The 18,811-nt window shown below is 35.7% G+C and overlaps 1 protein-coding gene and 1 non-coding gene across 2 annotated transcripts in view; both read left to right on the forward strand.

The window, feature by feature from the left end:
- Nucleotides 1–18,811, forward strand: part of ZNF804B (zinc finger protein 804B) — a 576,957-nt gene that overhangs the window by 214,051 nt on the left and 344,095 nt on the right. The window lies entirely within an intron of this gene.
- Nucleotides 14,569–14,641, forward strand: TRNAC-ACA (transfer RNA cysteine (anticodon ACA)). Its single transcript has one exon. It is a non-coding gene; the product is annotated as a tRNA-Cys (tRNA).

The following is an 18,811-nucleotide window of genomic DNA, read 5'->3' on the forward strand; positions in this document are numbered from 1 at the left end:
GAAAGGTTGGGGTGCTCTGTTATAGGCTGAAGAGTGTGGAAGTTTAGACTTTTCACTCTACTTTTACTAGCGTCGATATTAGTATGACCAAAGGTTTTTCCTTAGATTTGGCTGAAATAGAGCAGTTATTGTATAAAATTTCTGTCTTGGTAATCTGCCGCTGCCACATTTTTCTTCTTTTGCTTGAACAAACAAAGTTTGTGTTGTGGCTTTATATTTGTACCCATGGTCGTTTCTGAATCACCAGCTTCCTCAGCTCCAAGTCTAGAATATATAAGGCAAAATAAACAAAAAAATAACCCAGGTTACTCTTCCTTATTTCATTCCTTGAGTCCTGAAGTCACTTCTCAGTGTGTTTCTTATCTCTGCTTTCAGAGTCTCCTTATGTTTACTTAATATAGAGTGTCTTAGGGGTCTACTTATAATTAACTGGAGGATGCGCTTCTTTTTCTCAGAAGTGGAAGTCTTCATTTCCACTTCAAAAAGAAAATTGAAATAATCCAAAGAGAACCTCTAAAAACTCCCACAAAATATTTATTCATCTATAATATTTTCACTTGCACACACTTATTCCATATCCTAATTATCTGTGCTTTTCTCTAAAAAATTCTCACCAACTCTGCATCAGATCCCTTCTAATTTTGCCTATACCAAATTACTGTTTCAACAAATCCTTATTTTTCTTTCATCATCAACATTTCACTTTCTACTTGATCTTTGATTTCCAGTTCCCATTTTCTACTAGACCATTACTTTCAACCTTTTCTTGCCTCAAGTTCTGTTGTCAGATAAACCTTTTGCAGCAAGTGGATAGCTGAGAGTAGTAATCATAATAGACTGAAGGAGAGTAGGGTAGAGTGAAGAGAGATATTATTTGAGGATAGATATTTGCATTTTATTTTGTGTTGTTGTTGTTACTGAATTTTGCTGGAACTTTATCTTAGCCACTGGGGTGTCTTTTCATCCTGGAAAAGAAGCCTAGCATAATCAAGGTACTCGGTTAAAATTTTGAATGAGTGTATGAATAAACAGAGAATTACAGGAGACAAAAGGCCAATGATATTGAGACTAAATGAAGTGCTAATATCCAGTAAAAGCATGAAGAGATCTTTTCTAGTCTTGAGTTCTTATATGTAAATGTATATTGCTTCTTCTTGACATTTTTCTTAAACATTTCCATTTTCTTTTAAGTGTTTTTTTTTCACTATCTTTTTATATTATATGTGTATATCTTATTGCACTGACTATAATAGACCCCATTTTTAGGGGCAGTATTGAGGTACACTGATTTGGAGTCACATAACAACATTTAGATGCAATAAGTTTCATTCATTGATGGTATTTTTTCCCAAAGACCAGAATGATGATTGTATGCATGAGTGTGTGGATGTGACTTGTCATACATGCTGATGCATTTTACCATTATATTTTCCAGCTGAAAACAATCATCATAGAATGTTCACAGCAATTCTAAAGGAGCAAATAATAAAGAGGAAAAAGCTTCTCTCTGTATGTTTTCACTTAGTTTTACTAAATACTGAATATCAAAGGTAATTTATCAGGATTCATAGATTTTTGTGGTTTCAGAAGGGATATTTCTCTATTTTATGTAAGTGAAGTTGGAGACAGTCTCTGCTAAAGCTCATTACCTGGCAGCCGTCCCCTCCACTCTTCTCTGGGTCCAGAAAGTAAAGATGTATAAACTACAGGAGTGTAACTACCAGCATAGGTATTGAGAGAGAGAGAGAGAATATGACATTTTCTCCCCAAGACCATGCATCTTCATACTGAGTTAAGAGGATTCATGTCCATGATTTCAAAGTTAGAAAGGGTAGGGAAATGCAAAGTGTTTAACATATTTTAGGAAAGATACTAAGAATATTGTGTTCTAGAGCAGTGGTCCCCAACGTTGGCAACAAGAATTGATTTCGTAGAAAACTATTTTTCCACTGACCAGAGGTTGGAAAGGGGGTTTTGGGATGATTCAAGCACATTTACATTTATCGTGAACTTTATTTCTAATTTAAGGCCATAGTTAATCTGACAAGAGGTACCAATCCACAGCCTGGAGGTTGGGGACCCCTATTCTAGACCACGTACTCTTACACTACAACTTCATTTTTCATGGTTTGGTTTGTTTCCATATTGATGGGACTTTTGCTGCCGCTAAGTCACTTCAGTCATATCTGACTCTGTATGACCCCATAGACGGCAGCCCACCAGGCTCCCCCATCCCTGGGACTCTCCAGACAAGAACACTGGAGTGGGTTGCCATTTCCTTCTCCAATGCATGAAAGTGAAAAGTGAAAGGGAAGTCGCTCAGTCGTGTCTGACTCTTCGCGACCCCATGGACCGCAGCCTACCAGTCTCCTCTGTCCATGGGATTTTCCAGGCAAGAGTACTGGAGTGGGGTGCCATTGGCTTCTCCAGATGGGACTTTTACTCATACCCGAATCAGTCAATGTTTGATGTGTTTCACTGTATGATAAGGGACAGAAAAGAAACAGGAATATTGTCCCTGCCACTAGGAATGCTGCAAGTCCTTGCTATAAAGAATTTATATTTCTGATGATTTTTTATTTATAGGCTACTGTCTAAAATATTTTAAACAAACAAACAACGAAAGGCTTAAAGAGTCTTGGCATTAGAAGAGAACCTTAAAGGACGTTAAATTTGGCTGTTATCTAGAACATGCTCTTTATGCTACATGATGTTCTTACAATTCCTTTTAGTTTTCCATGGCTCACACACTAAAGGCTCTAATAGAAGGAGGAAATATGTCTATTTGATATTGTTTAAACCAAGATTTCCCAATATTTTTGACCATCATACTTTTTTATTTTCTACAGCTATTAAAATGTAGTTTAAGAAACATACCACAATGTCCTCTGTAGATAATGTACTATATTTGAACTGTGAACAAGTACTTTCTTATGTTGAAATATTTTTCTTTGTAATTTCTGACTACACAAAGCCATAAAACAGTGAACTGAATAAACTGAAAAGTTTTGAGCTTGAATTTCTCTTTTACAGAAAAACCAAAGCCTAGGTTTTCATTGGCTTTCTTGGTCTGGTTTATTGTCATGATACAATTTACCCTTTCTGGGGTATGTCTATGGTTTTAGCAAATGTAAACAGTGTCACCACTGCTGCAATCAAGATACAGAATATCCCCATGACTCTAAAGAGTTTCCTTGGGCTCTTGGGTTGTCAGTCTCCTCCCTATACCCAGCACTTGAGAAACAGGTCTGATTTCTGCCACTATGAATTTGCATTTTTTAGAATTTCATAGAGATTGAATCATATGATTATGTACCCCTCTGAATCTGACTTCTTTCACTTAAATGCTTTTGAGATTTATCACAATTACTCTTTGTAGCAGTGGCTTTTGTCTTTTTATGACTGACCATTACTCTTGGCTGGAAAATCCCATGGATGGAGGAGCCTGGCAGGCTACAGTTCATGGGGTCGCTACAAGTTGGATACCACTGAGTGACTTCACTTTCACTTTTCACTTTCATGCACTGGGGAAGGAAATGGCAACCCACTCCAGTGTTCTTGCCTGGAGAATCCCAGGGATGGGGGAGGCTGGTGGGCTGCTGTCTCTGGGGTCACACAGTCGGACACGACTGAAGTGACTTAGCAGCAGCAGCAGTAGTCTGATATGTGATGTATCAAATATTATCCATTCACCATTTGTTGGATATGTTGATTGTTTCCAGTTTGGGGCCATTCCATATGAAGTAACTATCAATATTTACCAATAAATATATGTTGAAAATGTTTTAGTTTACTTGAGTAAAAATCTAGAAGAGATATTGCTGGATCTTGATAAGTAAGTATTTACCTTTATACAAAATACCCCAAGTGTTTCCAAAGTGGGCTGTATTATATCACAGTCTCTTATAAAAACAGACTGTATTATGCTAGTCTCACTAACAACATATGAGAGCTCAAGATTGCTCTACTTTCTTGCCTCACCAGAACTTGGAACTGTCACTGAAAAAAGAAAGAAAGAAAACAATGTTAGCCATTCTAGCAGGTGTTTAGAAGTCACAGTGCAATTTTTGTTTGAGTTTTCCTAGTATATAATGATGATGACTATCTTTTTATATGTTTTTTGGCATTTGTATCATTTTCATGAAGTGTTCAAATATTCTGCCTATTTTTATGATATTTTTTATTTTGCAACATTGAGTCACAGATTAATTTATTTATTCTGGACACAAGTCTTTATCACATAGATGTTTACACACACTTTGTTCTTGTCTGTAGCTGTCTTTTAGCTTTTTATGTGTCTTCAAAGGGCCTAGTTTGTGTTTTGTTTTGGTTTTAATTTTGATGAAGTCCTATTTACCAATTTTTATTTTATGTGGCATTTTTTAATCCTGTTTAACAAATTTTTAACTGAAGATCAGAGGTGTTTTGTCATGTTTTCCCTAGAATTTCATAGATTTATATTTTATTTTTTGATATATGATATATTACTTTAAAAATTGATTTTGTATATTATGTGAAACATAAATCAAGAAGGCCTAGTTCATTTTTTAAAAAATTAATTTGTCATAAATATATGCTTTTACTATTAGATTTTATATTCTATTCTACAACATGTATACCAGTATCACACTGGTATTAGGTAATGTGAGCCATCCAAAGCTGTTTTTTTCAAAAGCGTTTGGTTGTTCTAGTCCATGTTGTCTCAGCTGTGGAATTATTGGCATTTTACACCAGATAATTCTTGGTTGTACAGGATGTCAAGGTCATCGTAGGATATTTAGCAGCATTTCTGGCTCCTGCCTTAGAGCGTACAGTTAAATATCACCTGTTCTTTTTCAGTCACTCAGTCATGTCCAACACTTTGTGACCCCATGTATTGCAGCATGCCAGACTTCCCTGTCCTTCACGTCTCCTGGAGTTTGCTCAAATTCATATCCATTGAATTGGTGATGCCATCCAACCATCTCATCCTTTGTCGTCCCCTTCTCCTCTTGCTCTCAACCTTTCCCAGCATCAGGGTCTTTTCTGTGAGTTGGTTCTTTGCATCGAGTGGCCAAATACTGGAGCTTCAGCTTTAGCATCAGTCCTTCCAATGAATATTCAGGGTTGATTTCCTTTAGGATTGACTGGTTTGATCTCCTGGCAGTCCAAGGGACTCTAAAGAGTCTTCTTCAGCACCACAGTTTGAAAGCACCAATTTTTAGACTCTCAGCCTTCTTTATGGTCCAACTCTCATATGACTCTCTTTGTGGTCCAACTCTCAGATGACTCCTGGAGAAAGTACAGCTTTGACTACATGGACTATGTCAGAAAAATTATGTCTCTATTTTTTAATATGCTGTCTATGTTTGTCATAGCTTTTCTTCTTAACAGCATTTAATTTCATGGCTGTAGTCACTGTCCACAGTGATTTTGTCTGCTTAATCCTTATCTATAATCTGTTTCTTCCATCAAATGATTTTTGAAGAGACATTTTGAAAAATAAGCCATTCAATAAAATAATCAGAGTTTCCTTTAAATTACAAAACTTAAAATGTTTTCTATTCAACAATTTATTATTTTAATTTGTATCAGAAGTCTAAATAGCAATCACGTAACCTTGAGTCTATGGAAACACAGGTAGAATTCTTTATCTCTTCCCGGTGGCTGACACGTAGACTAAAGCTTTACTCTATAGAACATTTAGCAGTCAGCGCCCTCTCCTTCCATTTGTAAATCTCTGTGCTATTGATAAGTTGTTGTACACCAACAGAAGTTTAGTCAAAGTAACAAGAGAATTATGTGACATGTGTATTAAAAAAAACCACATTTTTTTCTCTTTATGTTTTTGCAGGTTTCAAGAAATTGCTAGTTATATTTGAAACCTTATATTAGTTATAATGGTCAAATTAGATTATGTGTATGAAATATTTTGAGCTATATGATGAGAGAGAAATGTTAGTAATGTAGTTTATAGATCCAATATGCTCCATAAATACTTTTTGGATTGACAGTGCATTTAGGGATGCAGAAAATTTCTGTAGAAACTTAAAAGCCTTGAGAGAAAAGGAAAGCAAGCTATGTTTTACTGCTTTGATTTTATTCTAGTTATTATTACATAAAATATGTATTTATTATTACATAAAATACCTTGGAAAAAAATAGCAAGCAATTAGGAAAATGTTGCTCTTGTGAGGTTCAGTGTAATCTTTTAAATGTCATCCAACCAATGTACATAGTGCCTAAGGAATGTTTGCACTCTGCAGGAATTTTTGCAGGTTATTTTCAATAAGAAATATGTGAAGAACTCCAATATGACAAAAAGATTTCAGTGGGTCTGAAGTGCCTAACACCACCTATAGGAAGGATGATGTTTCTTTCCTGCGTTAGTGTTCAGTCTTTGCTTCCTTCCTCTGTCTTCTTGCAAATATTTTTGAATAGAAATCTGCAGAGACAACTTAGTTATACACTCATCATATTTCTTTATTTAGTATTATGTTGGAGCCTTTGGTCAATGATCATGATAATTTTGATTTGAACAGGAAAATGACTTTGAATCCTACCCATTACAAACTGATTCAAAGGACAATAGATTTTGTAAGCACACACATAGATACACGATCTATATGTGAATATTAATACATATTATATATAGTGTCTACTATTATCTTTCATCATCAATTCTGTCATGATATATTTAATGTCTTTTATGATAGTCTCTTTGAGAATGATTGAAAAATTTAAAATACACTTCTGTGACAAATTACTTTTGCATTCAAAGAATTCAGGATACCTTTTCTATTACAAAAGGTTTCTTAGGAAATATAGAACTATATATACCTGGACACAAGAGATTGGCATTTGAAGATAGGCTAAATGACCATCAAGCACTTACCAACTGAGCTAGCGCAAACATTTTTAAAAAATACCAATTAATGCAAATGTAGGCAAATCCTTCACATTTTAACATATTTCTGAATATCTTCTAAAAGGACAAGTTAAAATAAAAAAAATAAAAACAAGCGAATCTTCAAGTTTGAACTATATAAACACTAAAAAAAAAAAAAATGTGGATTCCTTAGCCAAGGGTAAATTTCTCTTTATTTATATCTGTACCCAGCTGGCCGTGGGTGGTATCTCATTCCTGGAAATTCTATCTTGAAAAGCAAATGCTTCGGGGAATATTCATTTAGCCATGAACAGTCGTGTCTCCAGCTCTGAAATGTCATTTTGAGAAGTCCCTGACGCAAGAGAGAGAAATGCGGCTGTGCTTTGGCAGACTCTGTAATGCTCAGTTCTCAAATTAATGGGTTTTGTCAGGTACTGATGGCTTTGTTGACCATGCTGTACACTGTGATGTGCCTGATGTGACTGGGCTTATGCCATATCTGTACTGATGGGATTACTGTCATTAGTATCATTAATATGCATACATTCTCCTTGATCTCTGGATCTGTTTGGAATTTTCAGAGGAGCTGATTGTTGGTAAGGCTTCAAACTGATGAACATGCTTGTTTTAATTTTTAAAGCAAGAGCAATGTATTATTAACAGGTTTGGGAGTGAGTTGGACATTAAAATGATGTGGTTTAGAACAAAATGCATTTGTTTTTGTATGTGCACTTTTGGTTTGTGATATTATCTCATTTGTTACTATCTCTGCTTATGTTTTAGTACTTTGATGTCACCGATTATATTATAATGGAATGTCCAGGCTTTTATGAATCAATTAATAAACCAGGTTAAAGAAGGAAAAAGCCTTCCTCTATTGATTGATTTTTGAATATCTTTTATTCTTATTTACTAAAAGTAAAATATTGTCATATTAGGCAACTTGAAAAACAATGGAGTAAGAAAGCCCAAACAAAACGATGTATAACCCTTATTCCCACAGATATTTTTTAATATTCTGTATCTGCTTATCTTTCCCAGCTTAGGGAACTCTGCGAAAACAAAGTTGGGTCTCTAAGTATGAGGTCTTGAACTCTCTCCTAGGTTGGTGTTGAACCATGTCCTCACACACTGATTCAATAAAAGATTGGAGATGATATCTCTGAGCACAGGCAATGAGAGGTATCCTGTTAAACTATGAAATAAGTTGTGTTGGTACATTGTGCCTGGATCTCAGTTCTTGGAGCTGTCCTCTTGCTTGTGCATGCTTCTGATACCCCTGGCAACAGATGTCTCCTGGTCCCTTGGCCCCCTATTCCAAGCCTTCCCACTACCACATGTGAACTCTATTGGTGTCAGGATTGAGTCACATGTCCAATCTCCCAGGCTTAGAACTTCTTCCCTGATTGTCCCTCATTCTTCTCTTGGACCTTAGATGACTTATAAAGCGCTACTTGGTTTGGCTCTGGGCTTCCACTCCAAACTGATCTGCTATCATCTTCCCTTTTGTTCAATGAGAACCAGTTTTATGTTATTCTGTTTTTGTTTGTTTCCCCTTATAACACATCAAGATCATTTCCTACTCAGGGCTCTGTACTATGTTAACACATCTGGAGTGTTCATACCCTTGATCTTTACTGGTTGCTAGCCTGGATGTAACCTCTCAGGTCTTCCTTGACTGCCTTGTCCAAGTAACTCTTTAGTAAGAAAACCTTTCCTTTTCTTGATTCCATTTTTATTTTTCTAATTGAACAATAGTTGATTTACAATGTTGTGTTAGTTTCAGGTATTCAGTGAATCATATATATATATGTATATATATGTATATATATGTATATATATATATATATATATTCTTTTTCAGATTCTTTTCTATTATAGGTAATTATAAGATACTGAATATAGTTACCAGTGCTATACAGTAGGTCCTTATTGTTCATTTATTTTCTGTATAGTAGTGTGTATCTGTTAATTTCAAACTCCTAATTTATTCCTCCCTATCCCATCTCCTCTAAAAGTAGAGTTACTATATGAACCAGCATATCCACTGCTAGGCATATATCCAGAAAATGTGAAATCCTAATTCTAAAAGATATATGCACCCCAATGTCCGTGTGTGTGTGTGTGTGTGTGTGTGTTCGTATGTGTTAGCCGCTTAGTTGTGTCTGACTCTTTGCGACCCCATGGACTGTAGCCTGCCAGGCTCCTCTGTCCATGGGATTCTCCAGGCAAGAATACTAGAGCGGGTTGCCATTTCCTTCTCTACCAGCGTTCATAGAGCACTATTTTCAATAGCCAGGAAATAGAAGAAACCTAAATGTTCATCAACAGATGAGTGGATAAAGAATATATAGTACACATATACAGTGGAATATTAGTCATGGAAAAGAATGAAATAATTCCATTTGCAATAACATGGATGGACCTTAGAGATTAACATATTAAGTGAAGACAGAGAAATACAAATATTATATGATATCACTTACATGTGGAATCTAAAAAAATGATACAAATAAACTTATTTACAAAAGAGAAATTGACTCACAGACATGGAAAACAAACTTATGGATCTCATTTTTTAATAGCATACATTGTCTAAAATTGCTTGTGTGTTAATGAATTTATTGTCTATCTTGATTCTTGCCCACTGCCCTCTGCTTATTCTTACACTATAATTTACGTTCCATGTAAATAGGAGTTTGTTTCATTCACCTCTATGTTTCCCTTGTTTATATTAGTCTTGCAATTCATGGGGTCGCAAAGAGTTGGACGTGACTGAGGGACTGAACTGAACTGAACTGAGCACAGAGAAAGTATCTGAATGATACTTTCAGAAAGTATCAGAAATGCTAAATGGATGCTGGTTATTAGAGCTTGGTTATCCCATAGGATGAGTGTGATTGTTGAATAAGTTCCAGATCATGGAATCTTGAGATTCTTTTTACACTCTTTTGGGACAATGGAGGGCTCATCTGCAAAAACAAAAAGGCTCTCTGCTTTCCCCAGAGAAAATGAGAAATAATTTTCATTCCTTCCTAATATAAATACGTGAATACTACAGTATAGCTTTAATGACATTATATTTTATCATATGGATATAACACATTTAAAATCACCAATCCCTTAGTTTTGGTCACCTGGTTTTATTCCTTCTATCTTCTCTGTATTGTCAGTGTCATCTCCATGGATATCTTTGTACATATGTCTTCTGTACACTTTTTATAATTTCCTTCAGCTACATTGCTTGAAATCAAATTGCTGTATTAAAATGGATTCCCCTCTTTGAATACTTCCCATACTATTATATGATAATTTATCTCTTAACATACTAATATTTGAGACACATAAAAAAATAGATCTTTTCAGAAAAGTTTAGAATTCTTGAATCCACTTGTGAACTTTCTAGTTTTAATTTCAATTTAACTGCATTATTAAAGTGAATAAAGATTGATTTTTTTTTTCCCAGAAGAAGAGCCAGAGAAAGTAATTTGTCTGTCTCACTCTATAGCCAGTGCAACCAAAGTAGGAATGTGACTGGCTTCAATTTGTCACTATTTTTTTGCTCTTATTTACTACATTACTCTTTAAATACATGAAGTTCAGAAGAAACTAGGTTCAAGATATACCAAAAAAGAAATAGTATCCATATTGCTCACAGTGTTAATAAATAGAATCCTTTAAGCCTACTTACAGAGATGTGACTCTTTTCTCAAAAGTTAAACTTTATGTTTTCTCTCGAAAGGATGGTGATTCCTTGATATAAGACTGTAAGAATGCTTTCCAATGCAAGAGGGTTTTTTTCCCCCAACATGGCATGAGCAAAGGAATGCAATGCACTTGCTGCCCTGTGAAAAACACCAATTATATTATGTTCCAAAAATGTCTCAATTAAAAAGAAAGGAAGGCATAATATTTGTCATTTGTGGTCATATTCTTAACATACAACTTCCCTGGTGGCTCAGACGGTAAAGCATCTGCCTACAATGTGGGAGACCCGGGTTTGATCCCTGGGTTGGGAAGATCCCCCAGAGAAGGAAATGGCAACCCACTCCAGTACTCTTCCCTGGAAAAATCCCATGGACAGAGGATCCTGGTAGGCTACAGTCTGTGGGGTCGCAAAGAGTCAGACACAACTGAGCGACTTCACTTTCACTTTTTCACTTTATCTTAACATACAGTCCAGCAATCACACTCAGGTATTTACACAATTGACTTGAAAACTCCTGTCTACACAGAAACCTACACAAATATTAATAGCAGTTTTATTTATAATTGTCAAAACATGGAAACAAAACAAGACATCCTTAAAGAGATGAATGGATAAACAAATTGTGTTCCGTGCATACAATGAAATACCACTTAGTGATATAAAGAAATGCTCTATCAAGCCACCAAGAGGCCTGGAGGAACTCTAAGTGCATATTACTCTAGTAAAAGAAGCCTATGTGAAAAGGCTGTCAACTGTATAATACAAACTATATGACACTCTGAGGCAAACCTATAGAGACAGTAGGAACACGGCGTTCCACAACCACAGACAGTGGTTGCCAGGGACATAGAGGGAGAGAGATAAGAATGAATAGAGATTTTTAGTTCTTTTTAGTTCAGTGAAACTATATTATAGATACTATAATATATGACATTGTATATTTGGGAAAATGCACAGAACTGTACAACATAAAGATCGAGCCTTAATATGAACTGTGAACTTCAGTTATAATAAGTGATTGACACTGACTTGTTAATTGTCACAAATGTACCACTAAAGCAATATGTTCATAAAAGGGGAAACTGTATGCTGGGAAATAGTGATATATGGAAACATTTAGTGCTACCTTCTCTATTTTTCTGTAAATCTAAACTGTTCTAAAAATGATGTCATAAATTTTAAGAAAGAATGAAAAGTGGCTTTTTCCTCCTATGTTTATCTCCATTATGGTCTAGTGACTGGTTATACCTAATCTTTTTTTTTTTTTTTGATAGAACCATTTAATCTATTTGATACTACAAACCCACTGACATAGGCTTTTTAAATTAGGTGATTGTACCAGACCACCTGACCTGCCTCTTGAGAAACCTATATGCAGGTCAGGAAGCAACAGTTAGAACTGGACATGGGACAACAGACTGATTCCAAATAGGAAAAGGAGTATGTCAAGGCTGTATATAGTCACCCTGCTTATTTAACTAATATGCAGAGTACATCATGAGAAACACTGGGCTGGAGGAAGCACAAGCTGGAATCAAGATTGCCAGGAGAAATATCAATACTTCAGATATGCAGATGGCACCACCCTTATGGCAGAAAGTGAAGACGAACTAAAGAGCCTCTTGATGACAGTGAAAGAGGAGAGTGAAAAAGTTGGCTTAAAGCTCAACATTCAGAAAACTAAGATCATGGCATCCAGTCCCATCACTCCATGGCAAATAGATGGGGAAACAGTGGAAACAGTGGCTGCCTTTTGTTTTTGGGTTCCAAAATCACTGCAGATGGTGACTGGAGCCATGAAATTAAAAGACACTGCTTGGGAGGAAAGTTATGACCAACCTAGACAGCATATTCAAAGGGAGAGACATTACTTTGCCAACAAAGATCTGTCTAGTCAAAGCTATGGTTTTTCCAGCAGTCATGTATGGATGTGAGAGTTGGATCATAAAGAAAGCTGAGCGCCGAAGAATTGATGCTTTTGAATTGTGGTGTTGGAGAATACTCTTGAGAGTCCCTTGGACAGCAAGGAGATCCAACCAATCCATCCTAAAGCAGATCAGTCCTGGGTGTTCATTGAAAGAGCTGATGTTGAAGCTTAAACTCCAGTACTTTGGCCACCTGATGTGAAGAGCTGACTCACTGGGGAAGACCTTGATGCTGGGAAAGATTGAGGGCAGGAGGAGAAGGGGATGACAGAGGATGAGATGGTTGGATGGCATCACCAACTCAATGCATGGGTTTAGATACACTCTGGGAGTTGTGATGGATAGGGAGGCCTGGCGTGCTGCAGCTCATGGGGTCAGAAAGAGCTGGACATGACTGAGCCATTGAACTGAAATGAACTGTATCAACCAATCATTTTCCTCATTGTCAGGCTCTCTCCTGGTCTTCTGGAGCCCTGTTAAAGCTTCAGACTGATTTTCTGAATCATTATCTTTTTCTTGCTTGTTTGGACTTATATTTCTGTGCCACAGGTGTATTAGATATAGTTTCATCTGAAAAATGGCAGAGAAAATGTTGAGTATGTAAAACTTTTCATTTTAGGTTGCTAAGTAGTCAGTATTATATATCTGATGTTAAAGGGAAAAAAATAATAGCAATATCTGTAAGTCTTCTAGATCTCTTTCAAACCAGTTAAAAAATGTCACTGATCTTGATGTTATCCTGCCTGAGAAGTTAAGTAAGTAATATAACAATAACAGTTTTCTTGACACTCTAATTCCATATTATGAAAAAATTAGGTCCATATCTTAAAGCAAATGAAGTGATAATATGTTAATTTTTAGAGAAATGCTTGCCATCTCAACATTTAATTTTCTAAACTAAATTAATTTGACAGCAGAATAACTGGTTCTCAAATGGGCTCTCTTTTACTTGGATTTAGGTTTGTAATGTGATGGACACAAAAGAGAAGGAAAACCATTAAATATAGTAATTGCACTTTCCTCTGTAATTCATTACAAACACATTCATAAAAAATTGATGCTACCCTATAATTATCATCATAATAATTCCAGTATGTCATTCTATCATGTTATTCCATTCTATGGAAATCATATTTGTAGGACTCCACGCCGTTCAGTGTTTCTTTTGTATTATCTGTCGCACCTGCTTTTCTCTTGTCATGAAAGTTCAGTTTAGATACAGTAAACTATGTACCCTGTCTTATTCATGCTGCATTAATTAGAGCAGTATTTTTCTTCCTTAGAGGATGAATAGTGCCTAAAGATGATAGTTCTGTGATTACATGTTGATAACTAAATTCCTGTAGAATGCCTTGAATTGTAAGTGCATGAAAGCTCAATAGTAGGACTTTGAACCTGTCACCTTGTCTTTTCTCCGCTCTGACTCAGCACCAATGTTGTATATTTATGGAAGGAAGACCATTTGAAGTAGCAAGCTTTTGGTTCATTTGATGTTTTATGTTTTCTCTCCTTTCAGTTAGATTTGTATTTGTCCAGAAGACCTATTTTTGTGATATAATAAGAGTACACATTCAAAGCATTTTCTTTGAGTTATCCTAAACCTTGTTTCTTCCAATTTAATAATTAAGAAACGTTTGACTAACAACCATGATATCATAATTTGCTAATAGAACAATAGATTTTGAGAAAAAAAACCCTATTATTTTGAACTAAAATTTTTTTCTAACAACATTGATAGAGAAATTCAACTCTAAGCTATAATTTCATTGAGTTATTTAATTGTTTTCTTCTTGTCCAGATCTCTAAATTTTTGAAATTCTTTTAAAGGAATTTCTCTAAGCAGAGAACTATACCTGAAATGAAATTATAATTGATAATTTACTTTTAAAGTATTGAGATAGTCTCTTCATTCATAGAAATATATATGAGTGTGTGCATATATGTACACATATATGTGTGTGTATATAAATATATGTATGTATATGTGTATATATATATATATATATATATAAAGAGAGAGAGAGCTTACATTTTTTAGTTATAGATTTGTTTAATTTATTCTATCTTCCCTGGTGGCTCAGACGGTAAAAGCGTCTGCCTACAATGCAGGAGACCCAGGTTCAATCCCTGGGTTGGGAAGATCCCCTGGAGAAGGAAATGGCAACCCACTCCAGTACTCTTGCCTGGAAAATCCCATGGACGGAGAAGCGTGGTAGGCTACAACCTATTGGGTTGCAAAGAGTCAGACATGACTGAGTGATTTCACTTTCTTTTCTTTCTTTATTTAATTTGGAGTGGAACAACAGCTGACAATATTTTCTTAAAGGCAGATTATGTTCCAAAACAGTGAACAATGACATCAGATCATAGCAGCGTAGATTTCTTAGCCACGAAAGGAAGACATCAATTCAAAGGCAAGAACTATGAATATTTATCATGGACAACACTTGCTAAACATTTGAAACCCGCTAGATCCAGAATTTCACTTGGAAATTCAATTGATGATGACAGTTGGTAATTTGCTTTCATATATTGTTATTTCTCTTGTATGATTATTTTATTTTGTAAATTTAATGGACCTAAGCACATAAAATATAACCAAAAGTTTTGTCACCCTTAAAATTATTCATAAAATGAATATTCCCTTATACATATGACAAAACGTACATTTAAGTGATAATTCCAATACTCATATGTTTTATTCAAAGACCAAAACCTTCACATATCTTATTTATGTAACTGTTTTTTTTTTGTTGTTTCTGTTGCATGCAAGAGAAAATAATTCAGTATGAGATACACAGAGCCACCCACAGATGTCACCATGAAATATTACTGGCTTCGTAGCATTTGCTCTGTTCCATCCACTCTAGTCATTGTAAAGTATATGTAACTTAAAATGACTGGCCACCGTGTGGCTTACCATATCTCTCACCATAATATTGTTGACTTTGAAGTTATAGACATACTGTATGGCTTTCAACTCACCTCTAAAGATTTTCAGATTTAATGCCAAGTCCAACAGTCACCTTTTGTGTTTCAGATGCAGGTTCTCATGATGTAGGGTGGTTGTGTTATTCATGATCTTTCCTTGTTCAAGACAAGTGCAGATTAATGATGGTGTTGGGAAGAATTCTGCCCCCATTCCGTTCTGTATTAATCTAAAAAATGAAGGCACATACATGTTTTCTCTTTCACATTATGTTTCCACAGAGGAATGATTTTAAACCTTATCCCCAAAAGTAGACTCGTGATTCCTAGAGACACAGTATCCTCTCAGGGCTTACTTCATCTATGCCTACAAAATAAAGCAAAAAATTGTCATTCTCTTTTGTACTGAGAATTACTCATCTGCTTGATGTGTTGAGCTTTGTTCACTGTTTCACACATTCTATCACTCTCCTCGAGGTTGGCTGCTGCCTGATTTCTCATTTTCATACCAGGATCCTTCTCTGTGAAGTGTTTGTCTTCAATTCCAGTAGGATTCTTAGGTTTTTCTCGTCATCTAGTATACAGTGTTTCACGTATCATCACTGTTTATGGCAAGTTTACCCTTTCAAGTATGATTTGAGATGAAGACAACTCAACTTTGTTATATTACCTTATTAATACATTTTATGCATCAGGTGAGCTCTTGCTTTAACAAATATGTGGGTTTAGATTGTTTGCAGCAATGTTTTGTTAATGATAAAAAGTAGGAGCTTTGTGAAAATATACTGAGTTGAAAAGCTACCCTCACAAGGTATTGTGTATGCCTGAGTCAGTGTCATCATCTTTAGATAAAGTGTAGTTGATTTTCAACAATAAAAAGTTATTAAAACAAGAAAAAAAAACCTCCAGCATTTAATAGGCTGTTAGTTTTCTATTTGGATAAAGCAAAGAAAAATTTTATACTTCTTTTCCTTCTGAATTCACCAGTGATTTTGTCATTTAAAAGTAGACTTAGATGATTAAGATATACTCAGTATAGTAACTCTGAATAGATAATACCTGTGGAGAGTGTTAGTTTATGAAATATATTTTAGACATCTAAGAACTGAGTGCAAGTCCACCCCCATGCCCATACTATCACATGTGTACTAAGGCACAAATAATGAGAAAAGGCTCAATTCTGCTCCAAAGAACCTTGACTTGAAGTTTCACTTGTCCTTTAGAGTGCAAAGGAAAGTTTCCTAAATGGAGAATAATGTTTCAATATTTATAAATGTATTAAAATGCTGTTAGGATGGTTAGTGTCTTATGATTTAAAATGGACAATGTATGCCTTCTTTGGTTGCGTGGGACCATCCTTTACTGATTTTTAAGGTGGTTGGTTGTTGACCTTCTACAATTATGTCTCGTAAGTAGAGTGATTTGTGAAGGTTCACATGCTAGATGAAAGCTGACTTTTGTTCTGACTGCATCTTTGGTGCAGTCTCCTTTTCTACATGACTATTCTGTTTTGAAGTTTTCAACAGCATGGAGCCCTGAGTGCAGCATTGACCTCTTTATAGCTTTTAAAATGAAAAATAAAACAGAAGAAAAAATCAAGCACTGGCTTATAAAGTAGACCCTGAAATGAAAATCTTCAAGAGCTCTAGTATTTAGTTTATTTCATATCTTCTCACAGAATTTGCCTTCATGAGCATGAAGTATAAAACAATGTAAGATCTCAGTGGTTCATAATTAATGTCAGGGAACTATGATTTGGTATGATACAAACTGTGTCACCAAAAGAGAAAGGTAAATAAAAATGATAATTGCTCAGCAATTTACACCAGAGGATGCAAGGGAAAGGCATCTTAAATTAATGGTCCTAAAGCCCTTGATGCTGCCCTGGCACATTTCATCAATCTTTTCTAAGCTGTATCTCCTGTGAAAAGGGGACCTCAGAGGCACTTAGGGAATATCAAACAGTAAATTTTTCAAAAGAAGGCAGCTTTTACATTTTACTTTTGAATTTTCTCTATAGTCTATAAGCTTTTAGTGCGGAATTTGATTAAAACACACTCTGCTGCCTGGAAAAGCTTTTCCTTGTAAAAACTGTCTAGTTTTATGGTCAAAATGGTATCCAACTGCAATATCTTTAATTGCATTGAAGAAACTTGTAGTTACAATTCATTGTCCTGAGATTTTTATAGACCTGAAATGCATTGTCTCTGTACCCACTTTCACAAGGACCAGAAAGTTGCTTTTGCAGAATTTGTATAGAGCGTTTTTTGTACTGACAAATTGTGGTCTTTTCTTTAATAGCACCTGTAAGTGCTCTTCTGTCCACTCAGTATACTATCTAATACTTCAATTTATGTAGCAAGCAGATGGCTAGAAGAGGATATGGAGCTGTATCAAAATAACTAGAAAATCACTAGTCAGGTACCTGGAAAGGAAGAGTAATGCATGCTGTGATCTGATTTGAACTGTCTCCTCACTGAACTCAATATTGCTACTTTTTAGGTCACTTTTTTTAAAGACTCAGAAGGAATAGTGTATAGGAGAATGGCCAGGCATCTACACTTAAGAGGAGGCATAGTTCATGACTGCTCTGTTTGACAAATTATGTCTACATCTTGAGCTATTTATGAAAAATATATAAAATATTTTTAAAATTATTTCATTTATGTGCAATTAATGAAAATGGCTCTATGACATTATTTTCAGAGAAGAGTATTATGAATTATATATATAACACATGTATAATAACATATATAATATATATAATTTCATATATACTTACACATATATTAATACATACCACAGTTCAGTTCAGTTTAGTCACTCAGTGGTGTCTGACTCTTTGCGACCCCATGAGTTGCAGCACACCAGGCCTTCCTGTCCATCACCAACCCCCGGAGTTCACTCAAACTCACGTCCATTGAGTCAGTGATGCCATCCAGCCATCTCATCCTCTGTTGTCCCCTTCTCCTCCTGCCCCCAATCCCTCCCAGCATCAGGGTCTTTTCCAGTGAGTCAACTCTTCACATGAGGTGGCCAAAGTATTGGAGTTTCAGCTTTAGCATCAGTCCTTCCAAAGAATACTCAGGACTGATCTCCTTTAGAATGGACTGGTTGGATCTCCTTGCAGTCCAAGGGACTCTCAAGAGTCTTCTCCAACACCACAGTTCAAAAGCATCAATTCTTTGGCGCTCAGCTTTCTTCACAGTCCAACTCTTGCATCCATACATGACCACTGGAAAAACCATAGCCTTGACTGCTGCTGCTACTGCTAAGTGGCTTCAGTCATGTCCGACTCTGTGCGACCCCATAGATGGCAGCCCACCAGGCTCCCCCGTCCCTGGGATTCTCCAGGCAAGAACACTGGAGTGGGTTGCCATT

This window comes from Ovis canadensis, chromosome 4 (assembly GCF_042477335.2).
Source record: "Ovis canadensis isolate MfBH-ARS-UI-01 breed Bighorn chromosome 4, ARS-UI_OviCan_v2, whole genome shotgun sequence".
Lineage (NCBI taxonomy): Eukaryota > Metazoa > Chordata > Mammalia > Artiodactyla > Bovidae > Ovis > Ovis canadensis.